The sequence below is a fragment of the Rana temporaria genome, chromosome 3 (assembly GCF_905171775.1).
Source record: "Rana temporaria chromosome 3, aRanTem1.1, whole genome shotgun sequence".
NCBI lineage: Eukaryota > Metazoa > Chordata > Amphibia > Anura > Ranidae > Rana > Rana temporaria.
In genome coordinates this window covers 453,872,374-453,889,986 of record NC_053491.1, presented here as the reverse complement: position 1 = coordinate 453,889,986, position 17,613 = coordinate 453,872,374, and the positions used below count along the sequence as shown (strand labels likewise).

General features: G+C 44.8%; 4 non-coding genes across 4 annotated transcripts; all 4 read left to right on the top strand.

Annotated features, from left to right (window-relative positions):
• Positions 1-513: 513 nt before the first annotated feature.
• Positions 514-645, top strand: LOC120934160. Its single transcript, XR_005748309.1, has one exon. It is a non-coding gene; the product is annotated as a U8 small nucleolar RNA (small nucleolar RNA).
• A 7,122-nt stretch (positions 646-7,767) lies between these two features.
• Positions 7,768-7,899, top strand: LOC120934170. The gene has a single exon (XR_005748319.1). It is a non-coding gene; the product is annotated as a U8 small nucleolar RNA (small nucleolar RNA).
• Positions 7,900-12,800: 4,901 nt separating this feature from the next.
• LOC120934175 lies at positions 12,801-12,932 on the top strand. The gene has a single exon (XR_005748323.1). It is a non-coding gene; the product is annotated as a U8 small nucleolar RNA (small nucleolar RNA).
• Positions 12,933-16,799: 3,867 nt separating this feature from the next.
• On the top strand, positions 16,800-16,931 carry LOC120934150. Its single transcript, XR_005748300.1, has one exon. It is a non-coding gene; the product is annotated as a U8 small nucleolar RNA (small nucleolar RNA).
• The last annotated feature ends 682 nt before the right edge of the window (positions 16,932-17,613 follow it).

Here is a 17,613-nt window from a genome sequence, read left to right as displayed (position 1 = left end):
TTTGTGTGGGTGCCCAAATTGCAGGAAGTTCTTTGCCGACTGCTTTGGGTGTTAACATAAAGTTAATAACACCTCAAAATCAGTTTGCAGAACGCAGTGCGAGTGGTGAAATCGGATGCAATTGAGTCGCATGAGTGTGAAAATCCGATTTCAGCATTCCCACCATTTTTGTGCGAATGCGATGCAATTTCACACCTTTCCAACTGTATGGCTGAATTTGCATCGCATGTGATGTGCACAGCAATGTGGTGCGAACCACATGCAATGTTTGGCAACAAATAAAGTGTTGAACCGGCCAGGTAAAAGGGTTTTTTTTTTGCCTGGGTCATTTATATTAGATCAGTTTGAATTGTATTAAAAGGAAACAGAATAAAAAAAGTGTAAAAGTGTAAAAAGGGGGACATTTTAATTTAGGAAAATAAAATAAATAATAAAGCCTAACAGTAATAATGTCTCCCTGAGCTGAGTGATGATGTCATAATATTGGCTGTTATGTGAGATCATTATATTGTATTGTCAGTGAGGTTAATCCTTATCTGTTCCTCCTTATGGAGAAACAGAAATGATGAATGGAGGAGGATGAGTGCTGATTACACAATCTCCCCCACTGCCTTGAATGACAACTCAGGGTGGTGTGATTCTGACACAAATCACTGACAGCCACAATTTTCATTAGTTTAACAGCAGAACATTTTTAATGGTTAATAAATAGAATAAGGCTGTGATCATGCTTCTGTAGTATAGGAACTGCAGCAATCTCTGCCTTTTGGCTAAGATCAAGTGTAGTATGCATTTCACCTACAAGAAAATAATGGCCATTTCATTACATACTTTGCCTAAGCACAAAGTATCCTGGGCCCCTTGGAAAAATTGGTATGAAAACAGTGTATAGGCATTAGTACATGTGTCGTGCCTATCAATTGTCGTCATTTATGTTTCCCTATATGAAACTTGTATACCTGAGTATCATTATTGCCGGGAGAATAGCTTAGGTTGTACTGATATTCAATACCTTTATTTATACATAGAATACACACTGCGTTCATCTAGATAAGTGGTTCTCAACCTTTTAGTGCCGTGACCCCTTGAAACAATTTCCCAAGTTGTGGGGACCCCTAACCGTAAAATTTTCGCAGCGTGCGTTGCCAGCACCCAATGCAAGAAAAGTAATTTGCGCCCCTAACCCACGGAAATTTAGCGCTCCCTGAGTCTCCTCCACTCGTACAGTATCAAAACCTCATATGGTACATTTTAGGATGTACCACTCTTTCTCTTTGTTCTACTTTCTTTCCCTTTTATCTCTCGCTATCCTAATTTATTGTTTTTTCCCCATCCCTCTCTCTAGCTGTTTTTCTTGATTTTTCTCTTATTCTTTCTCTCCCTTTTTTCTTTCTTCCTCCCCTCTTTTCCTCTCCCTTCCATGTATTCTCTATTTTAATTCCTTCTCTTACTCCTTGGTGGGGGGGAATGGTATGAGTGGCAATGCTGGGGGGAGTTCTGATCAGCCAACTTAGGTGCTCTTGATTAAGGTCATCTGCTGATCTGAGAACTGTAGTGGGGACTTTTAATGGCAACTATAATCGCAGCTAGTGTTACTCAATGTGTCTCTGACTTGGTGGCATCTCGTAGCAGTGACACCTATGCTAAAATCAGGACATAGAGTGTTCTCCAGCCCCTCTCACCTCACAATCCTCACCAGTCAGCGGACTTCTAGTCTCTGCCCCCCAGCCATGCTGTGAACTGAATGGGCGGCTGCGAAGAGGCTGAGTGGGCGGCCGTGGGCTCCAGAAACAGCCCAGCTGGGTGGCCACAGGCTCCAGAGACAGCCCTGCTGGGCAGCTGCAGAAAGGCTGGGAAAGTGATGCGGGCTTCAGGAACAGCCCAGGATTTGGTGACCCCTGGCAAATCATCATTTGACCCCCGAGGGTGTCCCGACCCCCAGGTTGAGAACCACTGATCTAGATGATTACTCTGCTTAATGCTTTGAAGTATGTATCTTTGTTTTAATCAAATGTATCTATATGACTAACTGCTTACCTATACATGAGTTCACTTGTGTTGATAAATAATTTATTTTTTCTGATCCTATGTGTGTTACCTACTGACACATTTTATGTATGTGACATAACAATGCATTTGATTTTCGATGTATATTACTTGAATACTAATAAAAATGTATTGAAAGAAAAAGTGTAGTATCTGTTCTTATCAGTTGTCGGAGGAGCGCTGAAGCACCTCCTACATGGGGAGGGTGGATGAAATCCAATGACATCATTGCACCTTGGAAGGATAGTTTCAGCAGGGACTACGCTGTGCTGCCCGACAGATACTGGGGGCCGGCCTATGGTTGTGTCTGAGATATCTGGAAGGGTGCTCCTGGTGAGGATGGGTGGCTGCGCTTGGTCTGGTCTTTTTGCAGAGTTCTAGTCCGGCCTTCTGGCTGGCCGGTGTAAGTGCTATCCCTGTTGGCGATCCGGTAGGAGGAGCTGGTACTGCCCTGTAATGGGTCAGGGTAGGACAGTGCAAATCCGCCGGGTTGACGGAGGGTCTGGAGGGGCTAGTATTGGCGGAGGCTGCTAACTGGAGCGGCAGTTCTCCCTAAGAAACCTTGAAGGGCTCTCTAGCTGGCAGGGGTGGAGGGCTGCACTGTGAAAAAGCACAGCAGTGCTGGGACCTCTAGTTCCACACCAGAGCTTCAGTCTTCTCATTCCCTTGCTGCTTATCCCTCCACTGATAATCCAGCCTCAGAGCATGCTATCCAAGCCATGCTATTTTCTCTGCAGCCCGATTTTCAACGTCATCTGACAGTTTCCATTAACCACTTAAATGGTACATGGTACAAGAGATGGTCAGAGACTGCAGACATGGTACAAAGAGATGGTCAGAGACTGCAGACATGGTACAAGAGATGGTCAGAGACTGCAGACATGAAACAAGAGATGGTCAGAGACTGCAGACATGGTACAAGAGATGGTCAGAGACTGCAGACATGGTACAAGGGATGGTCAGAAACTGCAGACATGGTACAAGGGATGGTCAGAGACTGCAGACGTGGTACAAGGGATGGTCATGGTACAAGGGATGGTCAGAGACTGGAGACATGGTACAAGAGATGGTCAGAGACTGAAGACATGGTACAAGAGATGGTCAGAGACTGCAGACATGGTACAAGAGATGGTCAGAGACTGCAGACATGGTACAAGAGATGGTCAGAGACTGCAGACATGGTACAAGAGATGGTCAGAGACTGCAGACATGGTACAAGGGATCGTCAGAGACTGCAGACATGGTACAAGGGATGGTCAGAGACTGCAGACGTGGTACAAGGGATGGTCATGGTACAAGGGATGGTCAGAGACTGGAGACATGGTACAAGAGATGGTCAGAGACTGAAGACATGGTACAAGAGATCAATGCAGCCTCATCAGTGCCCATCATTGCAGCCTCACTGTACATATGAATGCAGCCCCACTGTATATATGAACGCAGCCCCACTTTTGTATATTAATTCAGTCCCACTTTTGTATATAAATGCAGTGCCACTTTTGTATATTAATTCAGTCCCACTTGTGTATATGAATGCAGCCCCACTTTTGTATATAAATGCAGTCCCACTTTTGTATATAAATTCAGTCCCACTTTTGTATATAAATTCAGTCCCACTTTTGTATATAAATGCAGCCCCACTTTTGTATATAAATGCAGCCCCACTTTTGTATATAAATTCAGTCACACTGTATATATAAATTCAGTCACACTTTTGTATATAAATGCAGTCCCACTTTTGTATATAAATTCAGTCCCACTTTTGTATATGAATGCAGCCCCAATTTTGCATATGAATGCAGTCCCACTTTTGTATATAAATGCAGTCCCACTTTTGTATATAAATTCAGTCCCACTTTTGTATATAAATGCAGTCCCACTTCTGTATATAAATGCAGCCCCACTTTTGTATATGAATGCAGCCCCACTTTAGTATATGAATGCAGCCCCACTTTTGTATATAAATTCAGTCCCACTTTTGTATATAAATTCAGTCCCACTTTTGTATATATAAATGCAGTCCCACTTTTGTATATAAATGCAGCCCCACTTTTGTATATAAATGCAGTCCCACTTTTGTATATAAATGTAGCCCCACTTTTGTATATTAATGCAGCCCCACTGTTGTATATTAATGCAGCCCCACTTTTGTATATTAATGCAGCCCCACTTTGTCTATGAATGCAGTCCCAATTTGTCTATGAATGCAGTCCCACTTTTGTCTATGAATGCAGTCCCACTTTTGTCTATGAATGCAGTCTCACTTTTGTATATTAATGCAGCCCCACTTTGTATATGAATGCAGCCCCACTTTGTATATGAATGCAGCCCCACTTTGTATATGAATGCAGCCCCGTTTTGTATATGAATGCAGCCCCATTTTGTATATGAATGCAGCCCCACTTTGTATATTAATGCAGCCCCCCTTTTGTATATGAATGAAGCCTCACTGTGCATGGCACTCACCATGGCATTGCCTCGATCACACACAGCAGGTATCTCCTCTCTCGACGTGTGTCATGGAACAAACAGGAGCTTTAGGTCTGTGTTCGGCAGGGCAGTGTGCTCTAGCAAGGTCCCCCCCTAGACGGGCTTGTGTGATAGACAAAACACTGATTCAATCAGTGTTCCATCTCCATCTACTATCACACAAGCAGGTCTAGCACAGGCAGCACAGCCGAAGACAGACCCAGCTCTCACACACAGCGAGAGATGCCCGGTGTCATACACGCAGGAGAGAGGGGGAGCGCTGCAGTCAGCTACAGCTCCAAGCAGCCTCAGGACAGGCAGCCTACCGGGCTGCGCCAGATCAGCCCTGGTGATGACAGAGAGAGAGTGAGAGACTCAGCAGCGGCAGCTGCAGGCACTGCAAAGCAGTTTTAAAAAAAATTATAAAATTTTATTTTTTTGTTTTTTTAAAGCCAATGTGACATGATTGTCTCGGGGGGGGGGGGGAGCAATTGCCCTGTTGCCCCCCCTGGATCCGCCGTTGGTGGACATCCAGGATGAGCAAGCCGCAACCATTCGCATGATGCGCCTGAAAATCGCAGACCTCGAGGACCGCTCTTGGCAGAACAATATTAAAATTAGGGGGGTACCTGAATCCCTTACCCCTCTGAAATGGTCTCTTATCTATATCAAATCTTCCGCAAATTGATTCCTTCTCTCACGGCTAATGATATGCTCATTGACCAGGCTCACAGAATCCACACTCCTAGAGACATTCTGGCCCGAGTGCATTTTTCTTGCACCAAAGAAAATATTATGCGTGTAGCAAGAAACATGCGCTTCCTCCCAGAGCCCTTTATCAAAATCTCATTGTATAATGATATCTCAACGGCCACCTCACAAAATATTCAACCCTCAGCGCTAAAGTTTGGACATCGGGCATGCTATCCACCCCCTTCCCCATAACTAATGGAACCTGTCAGGGGTGCCCCTTATCACCCCCAATCTTTGCACTGGTCATCGAACCCAAGCCATACACTCACACCCCCACATTACAGTACTGACAGTAGGACAAGTATCCCACAAGATTGGCCTATATGCTAACGACATCATCATTTGGCTTACAGAGCCCCTCAAATCAATACCCCCATTATGTGAATTGCTCGAAAGTTTCAGTCCCATCTCTATGTAAAAATTGAACCACTCGAAATCTGCAATGTTAGGAGTCTCCATCCCCTCATGCCTAAAGACAGAGATCTCTAAAATCTCCCCTTTTTCCTGGGCTCCCAATTCATCATTGACTTACCTGGGCATTCTTTTAACCTCTCCTTCTACAATGCTCTTTTGTATTAACTTTGTGTTGCTATGTCAGAAGCTACAAAATGTATCTAAATCACTGGCTATGGTGAAAATCTCTTGGGCGGGCCGCATAGCCCTGTCCAAGATGTGTTTGCTATGACATATATTGTACTTCTTTAGGACTCTCCCGCTACCCATCTTGCAATCGGACCTAACCAAGCTTCACAAACTCCTCAACCACTTTATATGGTCTGCACGGAAACCCTGCATCAACAATGCCCTCCTCACCATACCACAAAAATTTGCAGGGCTTGGAGCTGCCAACCTTAAGCTCTACTACAAGGTCGACCATCCTAGACCAAGCGAAATAATGGTGGTCTGGAGAATCCGGAGCTTCCTGGCTTCAAGTAGAAACTTCAGCCTTTCTCCACCATCCCTCCTTGGTATTAACAGTTGTGTGGCTAGGATCCCATCTAGCATGTTCTTTCCTTCCCACCATAAATGCTACAGTTTCGACATGGAAAGCCGTACAACAACTCTCTAGTGGCCTTCACCTCAAGTATTGGCTCACATTCCGCTTACATCCCCTCTCTTCTGACCTCCCTCTACAGCAATGGACTACAGCTCGCCTCCACAACATTGGAGATCTTTTTCAGGGCCAACAACTACAATCTTTGTAGTACCTCTCTCACCACTATGGTATCCCTAACAAGGACTTCTATTTGTACCTCAGAATACGACATATCTTCTCAAACATCTGCTATACACCTCAATCACTAACTAAGGACGTCATCACTATCTTTCACCTAACTCTCCCCAAACTCTGAGGTATATCCCACTTTTATGATCTGCTTTCAGGCCCCCTCAAAAAGGAAAAGTCCTCAGCCATGACTTACTGGGAAACCACCCTACAAATTTCAATACCTACCTCCCTCTGGCACTAGGCAATTCGTGCTTCCACTAGCTTTTCCAGGAACATTTCTCACTGGGAAGCAATAAAGAAACTCTTGTACCGCTGGTACTACACACCCATAAGACTGGCACGCATCTTCCCGATTCAATCACAGAAATGCTGGAGAAACTGCCATATTGATGGTGATATTCTCCATATAAGGTGGGAATGTCCCTCCATTGCTCCATTGTCAATGGCCATACCAAGGGTAGGAGAAGAGGTCTGTTTCCAGAGTCGGGCCATGCCGAGAATCCTAAACCGAAGAGAGCCATCTGCGGAGACTCTGGAAACAGACCTCTTCTCCTACCCTTGGTATGGCCATTGACATAATCAATGATCGTGCTCATATGGAATACCTCTTTGCCAAAATACATATGAATATTAAAAAATTCCACCGACAATGGCAGTTCTGGTTATCAGACCCCAGAGCACACACCCCCGGCCAGGTCGTCGCTCTGGGACGACAGACCTACGACCCCGGTCCAGTGGTGTCTGTTTTTAAGCACCCCTCCCCAGCATGCACAGCGGGACGATCCCCCCCACTGATTGGCTGCCGAGGGGGGACACCCAATACACCCTGACTCTGCTGCTGCCACCCTTGGCCTGGAGTGATAACAACATCCCAAGGCGAACATTGGTGGTTACTCCCAGCACAGCCGTGGCTGAAACAGAGGCTAAATTTAGTCAAAATTACACATGCCTGAGTCAACTAACACTCAGACCCCCTATAAATTTAAAGCAGCGCCTGCCCGACAGGAGCAGTCCGCTACATAACAATTTCTCTGCATCCTCTGGCGTGTCACTTCCTGCATGCAGATATCACACAGGAATCATGGGAAAGGAATCCTGGGTCATTTATATTAGATCAGTTTGAATTGTATTAAAAGGAATAGACTCAAAAAAGGGTACATTTTTAATTTTGGAAAATAAAAGAAATAATAAACCCTAAAAGTAAATAATGTCTCCCTGAGCTGAGTGATGATGTCATAATATTGGGTGTTACGTGCGAGCGTTACATTGTATTGTCAGTGAGGTCAATCCTTACTTGTTCCTCCTTATGGAGAAACAGAAATGATGAATGGAGGAGGATGAGTGCTGATTACACAATCTCCCCCACTGCCTTGAATGACAACTCGGGGTGGTGCGATTCTGACACTGATCACTGACAACCATGATTTTCATTGGGTTAATAGCAGAATATTTCTACTGATTAATAAATAGAATAAGGCCGGGTTCATGCCGGTGTGATGTTGGAACTGCAGCAATTGCTGTGTGGGTACTGAAATCACAGGCATTTACTTGCCAGCTGCTTCAGGTGTTAACATGAAGTTAATGACACCTCCAAATCGGTTTGCAGAACGCAGCGCAAACTGTGATATCGGATGGAATTGAGTCGCATGAGTGTGAAAATCCGATTCCAGCATTCGCACAATTTTTGTGCGAATGCGATGCGATTGCAGCCATTCAAACTGTAGGGCTGAATTTGCATCACATGTGATGTACACAGCAATGTGGTACAAACACATAAGTGTTGAACCGGCCAGGTAAAAGGGTTATTTTTTTTTAATTTAAATTAGATCAGTTTGAATTGTAGTAAAATTAATAGACTCGCAGGGGGGGGCGTGACCTGGCCGCAAGTAAAGATGGCCGCTTGACTCACAGGCTTTGCTTTTCCACCTCTCCATACAGCCACTCCAGCCTTCCCAGCGCCAGAAACAGACCTCCAGACCAGAGGACAAAGCCCAGGACACCCTCCGTATTATGCCCAACAGGAAATCCCATGCCAAGGGAACCCGCCGGCTGGATTTCTATATGCAGCCCATACAAGCTGCAGACAAAGATGGCGCCGACCGGGAATGTGGAGACCTGGCGCCGCAGCAAAGCCAGACTGCTTCTCCCTCAGCTGAGCTTCCCTCATGCGAGATGGAGGAACTGGAGGAAACACAACCAGCTCCAGCACCCTCCCCAGGAGACAGAGGTAAGTGGACAGCAGACTCTCTGGATCTCTCTCCTACCAAACAGCCCCCTGTGAAAAAGCACAGCAGTGCTGGGACCTCTAGTTCCATACCAGAGCTCCAGTCTTCTCATTCTCTTGCTGCTTATCCCTCCACTGATCATCCAGTCTCAGAGCATGCTATCCAAGCCATGCTACTTTCTCTGCAGCCCGATTTTTAACGTCATCTGACAGTTTCCATTATCCACTTAAATGACCAGATTGCTAACCTGGAGGAACGCACGGATCACATTGAACAGCACCTTTACACTGCCATTAAAGCCCATAATAACATAGTGGATATCCAGGATGAGCAAGCCGCAACCATTCGCATGATGCGCCTGAAAATCGCAGACCTCGAGGACCGCTCTAGGCAGAACAATATTAAAATTAGGGGGGTACCTGAATCCCTTCCCCCCTCTGAAATGGTCTCTTATCTACATTAAATCTTCCGCAAATTGATTCCTTCTCTCACGGCTAATGATATGCTCATTGACCGGGCTCACAGAATCCACACTCCTAGAGACATTCTGGCCCGAGTGCATTTTTCTCGCACCAAAGAAAATATTATGCGTGTAGCAAGAAACATGCGCTTCCTCCCGGAGCCCTTTTCCAAAATCTCATTGTATAATGATATCTCAACGGCCACCTCGCAAAATATTCAACCCCCAGCGCTAAAGTTTGGACATCGGGCATGCTATCCACCCCCTTCCCTATAACTAATGGAACCCGTCAGGGGTGCCTCTTATCACCCCTAATCTTTGCACTGGTCATCGAACCCAAGCCATACGCTCACACCCCCACATTACAGGACTGACGGTAGGACAAGTATGCCACAAGATTGGACTATACGCTGACGACATCATCATTTGGCTCACAGAGCCCCTCAAATCAATACCCCCATTATGTGAATTGCTCGAAACTTTCAGTCTCATCTCTATGTATAAATGGAACCACTCGAATGCTGCAATGTTAGGAGTCTCCATCCCCCCATGCCTAAAGCCAGAGATCTCTAAAATCTCCCCTTTTTCCTGGGCTCCCAATTCATCATTGACTTACCTGGGCATTCAGTTAACCTCTCCTTCTAAAATGCTCTTTTGTACTAACTTTTTGTTGCTATGTCAGAAGCTACAAAATGTATCTAAATCACTAGCTATGGTGAAAACCTCTTGGGCGGGCCGCATAGCCCTGTCCAAGATGTCTTTGCTACGACATATATTGTACTTCTTTAGAACTCTCCCGCTACCCATCTTGCAATCGGACCTAACCAAGCTTCACAAACTCCTCAACCACTTTATGTGGGCTGCACAGAAACCCTGCATCAAAAATGCCCTCCTGACCATACCACAAAAATTTGCAGGGCTTGGAGCCCCCAACCTTAAGCTCTACTACAAGGCGACCATCCTAGACCAAGCGAAAAAGTGGTGGTCTGGAGCATCCGGAGCTTCCTAGCTTCAAGTAGAAACTTCAGCGTTTCTCCACCATCCCTGCTTGGTATTAACAGCTGTGTGGCTAGGATTCCATCCAGCCCGTTCTTTCCTTCCCACCATAAATGCTACAGTTTCGACATGGAAAACCAATCAACAACTCTTTAGTGGCCTTCACCTCAAGTATTGGCTCACATTCCGCTTACAGCCCTTCAACTCCTCTCTCCTGACCTCCCTCTACAGCAATGGACTACAGCTCGCCTCCACAACATTGGATATCTTTTTAAGAGCCAACAACTCCAATCTTTCCATTACCTCTCTCACCACTATGGTATCCCTAACAAGGACTTCTATTTGTACCTCAGAATATGACATATCCTCTCAAACATCTGCTTTACACCTCAATCACAAACTAAGGACGTCATCACTTTCTTCCACCTAACTCTCCCCAAACTCTGAGGTATATCCCACTTTTATGATCTGCTTTAAGGCCCCCTCAAAAATGAAAAGTCCTCAGCCATGACTTACTGTGAAACCACCCTACAAATTTCAAAACGATGTGGAAAAGTATATAAAATGGCATTGTACAAAACTTTGTAAATATTTTTTTTCTTTAAATGTAATGTAATGTGACTATGTATATATGTGGAGTTTTAAATAAAGCTTTAAAAAAAAAAAAAAAACCCTACAAATTTCAATACCTACCTCCCTCTGGCACTAGGCAATTTGTGCTTCCACTAGCTTTTCCAGGAACATTTCTCACTGGGAAACAATGATGAAACTCTTGTACCGCTGGTACTACACACCATAAGACTGTCTTGCATTTTCCCGATTCAATCACAGAAATGCTGGAGAAACTGCCATATTGATGGTGATATTCTCCATATAAGGTGGGAATGCCCCTCCATTGCTCCATATTGGAGGAGCATTTTCAGTCTCATTCATAATGTTACCCAAACTCCTAATGCACTGGTCCCGCAGATGGCTCTCTTCGGTTTAGGACTCTCGGCATGGCCCGACTCTGGAAACAGACCCCTTCTCCCACCCTTGGTATGGCCATTGACATAATCAATGATCATTCTCATATGGAATACCTCTTTGCCAAAATACATATGAATATCGAAAAATTCCACCGACAATGGCAGTTCTGGTTATCAGACCCCAGAGCACAACTTAGTACCTAGCCTGCCTCCTACTCAACCCTTAATTAGATGTCGCACTTCCCCACAACATCTTTTTTATTTTACCTTTAGACCGTATAGAGCAGGCATGTCCAAAGTCCGGCCCGGGGGCCAAATGCGCCCCCCCTGTTGATTTAATATGGCCCCCCTGGGGATTTGGATATATATATTGTTTGTGGCCCCTAGGGCCACAAAAGATATATACTGTATTTATTGGCGCTGCCTTGGAGGGGACAGGCTGAGCGCTGTCAGTTTACACGAAGAGAATCTCCTGTTTACTCAGCAGCATCTCTATTGGAAGTCCCATCTCCTGGGATGCCATTGGACAACTGTTCTGTCTATCATAGGAGGCGGGACTTTGTATTAAAGAGGCCACAGGGTAAACAAGAGATTCTCCTGTTTGTAATCTGTCGGCACTCGTCCCGCCCCCCTCCCTCTGCCCTCCGAGGCTGCAAATGGGCATCGTTTAGGCTGCACTGATGGCAATGGTAAGGCTGCATTTATGGCACATGTGAGGCTGCATTCATGGCACATGTAAGGCTGCATTCATGGCACATGTGAGGTTGCAATGGTAAGGCTGCATTTGTGGCAATGGTAAGGCTGCATTCGTGGCAATGGTAAGCCCATGCGTGTTATACGCTAATAAATACGGTATATGCAAATAACACGCCCAAGCTCATCCTTAGTCCTAAGCAGCGCTCTGGGATTCGTTGGGGCCACAAAAGAAATATATACAGTGTATCCAAATAACACGCCCAAGATCATCTCTTCACCACACACAGCCACAAAGGCAAGAGAATTCTTGTTGGGCCGTGTATTAGTTGCTCAGACGAACACACTTAGACCGAATCTTAATGGTTCAAAGAATGTCAGACAAAATAGTCGGCCCTCACGCATGTTCACTTAATCAAATCTGGCCCCCTTTGAAAAAAGTTTGGACACCCCTGGTATAGAGCCATCCGGGTTTTATGGCTATCTACTAACAAAGTCATATTGATCAGCTATACCATTGACACAAAATAGCTGGTCTACCCTTTCCATCCCTATATCCTCCCTCTCACCTCAGTCTCTGTTCCCCCCTCAGGGTACCCCCCTAAGAGAATGGTTAATGGCATTTCTAACCCTACATTCCTTTTTGTTGAAAAGTACAATACAACCTGTTCCTGCTCTTCTTTTATGTACATATATATTCTCATGTATTCACGTTTCAAAGGAAGCGGGCCCCACCTGCTTCAATTTCATATGCATTGTTTTACTCTTTGTATGTTAAAAGCCAACATTTCAATAAAAGAATATTGGGAAAAAAAAGTGAATAGACTCAAAAAAGTGTAAAAAGGGTGAAATTTTAATTTTGGTAAATAAAATAAATAATAAAGCCTAACAGTAAATAATGTCTCCCTGAACTGAGAGATGATGTCATAATATTGGGTGTTATGTGTGATCATTACATTGTATTGTCAGTGAGGTCAATCCTTACCTGTTCCTCCTTATGGAGAAACAGAAATGATGAATGGAGGAGGATGAGTGCAGATTACACAATCTCCCCCACTGCCTTGAATGACAACTCAGGGTGGTGAGATTCTGACACCAATCACTTACAATTATGATTTTCATTGGGTTAATAGCAGAATGTTTCTACTGATTGATAAATAGAATAAGGCCGGGTTCATGCCGGTGTGATGTGGGAACTGCAGCAATTGCTGTGTGGGTACTGAAATCACAGGCATTTACTTGCCAACTGCTTCAGGTGTTAACATGAAGTTAATGACACCTCCAAATCGGTTTGCAGAACGCATCACAAACTGTGATATCGGATGGAATTGAGTCGCATGAGTGTGAAAATCCGATTCCAGCATTCGCAAAATTTTTGTGCGAATGCGATGGGATTTCAGCCGTTCAAACTGTAGGGCTGAATTTGCATCGCATGTGATGTGCACAGCAATGTGGTGCAAACACATAAGTGTTGAACTGGCCAGGTAAAAGGGTTATTTAAAAAAAAAAATTTGCCTGTGTCATTTAAATTAGATCAGTTTGAATTGTATTAAAATGAAAAGACTCGCAGGGGGCGTGACCTGGCCGCGAGTAAAGATGGCCGCTTGACTCAAAGGCTCTGCTCTTCCACCTCTCCATACAGCCACTCCAGCCTTCCCAGCGCCAGAAACAGACCTCCAGACCAGAGGACAAAGCCCAGGACACCCTCCGTATTATGCCCAACAGGAAATCCCATGCCAAGGGAACCCGCTGGCTGGATTTCTATATGCAGCCCATACAAGCTGCAGACAAAGATGGCGCCGACTGGGAATGTGGAGACCTGGCGCCACAGCAAAGCCAGACTGCTTCTCCCTCAGCTGAGCTTCCCTCATGCGAGATGGAGGAACTGGAGGAAACACAACCATCTACAGCACCCTCCCCAGGGGACAGAGGTAAGCGGACAGCAGACTCTCCAGATCTCTCTCCTACCAAACAGCCCCCTGTGAAAAAGCACAGCAGTGCTGGGACCTCTAGTTTCACACCAGAGCTCCAGTCTTCTCATTCCCTTGCTGCTTATCCCTCCACTGATAATCCAGCCTCAGAGCATGCTATCCAAGCCATGCTACTTTTTCTGCAGCCCAATTTTCAACATCATCTGACAGTTTCCATTAACCACTTTAATGACCAGATTGCTAACCTGGAGGAATGCATGGATCACATTGAACAGCACCTTTACACTGCCATTAAAGCCCATAATAACATAGTGGATATCCAGGATGAGCAAGCCGCAACCATTCGCATGATGCGCCTGAAAATCGCAGACCTCGAGGACCGCTCTAGGCGGAACAATATTAAAATTAGGGGGTACCTGAATCTCTTCCCCCCTCTGAAATGGTCTCTTATCTACATCAAATCTTTCGCAAACTGATTACTTCTCTCACGGCTAATGATATGCTCATTGACCGGGCTCACAGAATTCACACTCCGAGAGACATTCTGGCCCGAGTGGATTTTTCTCGCACCAAAGAAAATATTATGTGTGTAGCAAGAAAAATGCGCTTCCTCCCGGAGCCTTTTACCAAAATCTCATTGTATAATGATATCTCAGCGGCCACCTCACAAAATATTCAACCCCCAGCGCTAAAGTTTGGAAATAGGACATGCTATCCACCCCCTTTCCCATAACATTGGAACCCGTCAGGGGTGCCCCTTATCACCCCTAATCTTTGCACTGGTCATCGAACCCAAGCCATACACTCACACCCCCACATTACAGGACTGACAGTAGGACAAGTATTCCACAAGATTGGCCTATAGGCTGACGACATCATCATTTGCCTCACAGAGCCCCTCAAATCAATACCCCCATTATGTGAATTGCTTGAAAGTTTCAGTCTCATCTCTATGTATAAATTTAACCACTTGAAATCTGCAATGTTAGGAGTCTCCATCCCTCCATGCCTAAAGACAGAGATCTCTAAAATCTCCCTTTTTTCCTGGGCTCCCAATTCATCATTGACTTACCTGGGCATTCAGTTAACCTCTCCTTCTACAATGCTCTTTTGTACTAACTTTTTGTTGCTATGCCAGAAGCTACAAAATGTATCTAAATCACTGGCTATGGTGAAAACCTCTTAGGCGGGCCGCATAGCCCTGTCCAAGATGTCTTTGCTACGACATATATTGTACTTCTTTAGGACTCTCCCGCTACCCATCTTGCAATCGGACCTAACCAAGCTTCAAAAACTCCTCAACCACTTTATATGGTCTGCACGGAAACCCTGCATCAAAAATGCCCTCCTCACCATACCACAAAAATTTGCAGGGCTTGGAGCCCCCAACCTTAAGCTCTACTACAAGGCGACCATCCTAGACCAAGCGAAAAAATGGTGGTCTGGAGAATCCGGAGCTTCCTTGCTTCAAGTAGAAACTTGAGCGCTTCTCCACCATCCCTCCTTGGTATTAACAGCTGTGTGGCTAGGATCCCATCCAGCCCGTTCTTTCCTTGCCACCATAAATGCTACAGTTTCGACATGAAAAGCCGTACAACAACTCTCTAGTGTCCTTCACCTCAAGTATTGGCTCACATTCCGCTTACAGCCCTTTAACTCCTTTCTCCTCACCTCCCTCTATAGCAATGGACTACAGCTCGCCTCCACAACATTGGAGATCTTTTTCAGGGCCAACAACTCCAATCTTTCCAGTACCTCTCTCACCACTATGGTATCCCTAACAAGGACTTCTATTTGTACCTCAGAATACGACATATCCTCTCAAACATCTGCTTTACACCTCAATCACAAACTAAGGACGTCATCACTTTCTTCTACCTAACTCTCCCCAAGCTCCGAGGTATATCCCACTTTTATGATCTGCTTTCAGGCCCCCTCAAAAATGAAAAGTCCTCAGCCATGACTTACTGGGAAACCACCCTACAAATTTCAATACCTACCTCCCTCTGGCACTAGGCGATTTGTGCTTCCACTAGCTTTTTCAGGAACATTTCTCACTGGGAAACAATGATGAAACTCTTGTACCGCTGGTACTACACACCCATAAGGCTGTCTCGCATTTTCCCAATTCAATCACAGAAATGCTGGAGAAACTGCCATATTGATGGTGATATTCTCGATATAAGGTGGGAATGCCCCTCCATTGCTCCATATTGGAGGAGCATTTCCACTCTCATTCATGATGTTACTCAAACTCCTAATGCACTGGTCCCGCAGATGGCTCTCTTCGGTTTAGGACTCTCGGCATGGCCCGACTCTGGAAACAGACCTCTTTTCCCACCCTTGGTATGGCCATTGACATAATCAATGATCATGCTCATATGAAATACCTCTTTGCCAAAATACATATGAATATTGAAAAATTCCACCGAAAATGGCAGTTCTGGTTATCAGACCCCAGAGCACAACTAAGTACCTAGCCTGCTGCCTAGTCAACCCTTAATTAGCTGTCGCACTTCCCCACAACATCTATTATATTTTACCTTTAGACCGTATAGAGCCATCCGGTTTTTATGGCTATCTACTAACAAAATCATATTGATCAGCTATACCCTTGACACAAAATAGCTGGTCTACCCTTTCCATCCCTATCCTCCCTCTCTCCTCAGTCTCTGTTCCCCGCTCAGGGTACCCCCCTAAGAGAATGGTTAATGGCATTTCTAACCCTACATTCCTTTTTGTTGAAAAGTACAATAAAACCTGTTCCTGCTTTTCTTCTATGTACATATATATTCTCATGTATTCACGTTTCAATTTCATATGCATTGTTTTACTCTTTGTATGTTAAAAGCCAAATTTCAATAAAAGAATATTGGGGAAAAAAGTGAATAGACTCAAAAAAGTGTAAAAAGGGTGGATTTTTTATTTTGGTAAACAAAATAAATAATAAAGCCTAAAAGTAAATAATGTCTCCCTGAGCTGAGAGATGATGTCATAATATTGGGTGTTATGTGAGGTCATTACATTGTATTGTCAGTGAGGTTAATCCTTACCTGTTCCTCCTTATGGAGAAACAGAAATGATGAATGGAGGAGGATGAGTGCTGATTACACAATCTCCCCCACTGCCTTGAATGACAACTCAGGGTGGTGTGATTCTGACACCAATCACTGACAACCATGATTTTCATTGGGTTAATAGCAGAATGTTTCTACTGATTAATAAATAGAATAAGGCCGGGTTCATGCAGGAGTGATGTGGGATCTGCAGCAATTGCTGTGAGGGTACTGAAATCACTGGCATTTACTTGCCAACTGCTTCAGGTTTTAACATGAAGTTAATGACACCTCCAAATCGATTTGCAGAACGCAGCGCAAACTGTGATATCGGATGGAATTGAGTTGCATGAGTGTGAAAATCCGATTCCAGCATTCGCACAATTTTTGTGCGAATGCAATGCGATTTCAGCCGTTCAAACTGTAGGGCTGAATTTGCATCACATGTGATGTGCATAGCAGTGTGGTGAAAACACATAAGTGTTGAACCGGCCAGGTAAAAGGGTTATTTTTTTATTTTATTTTTTGCCTGTGTCATTTAAATTAGATCAGTTTGAATTGTATTAAAACGAATAGATTTGCAGGCGGGGCGTGACCTGGCCGCGAGTAAAGATGGCCGCTTGACTCACAGGCTCTTCTCTTCCACCTCTCCATACAGCCACTCCAGCCTTCCCAGCGCCAGAAATGGACCTCCAGACCAGAGGACAAAGCCCAGGACACCCTCCGTATTATGCCCAACAGGAAATCCCATGCCAAGGGAACCCGCCGTCTGGATTTCTATATGCAGC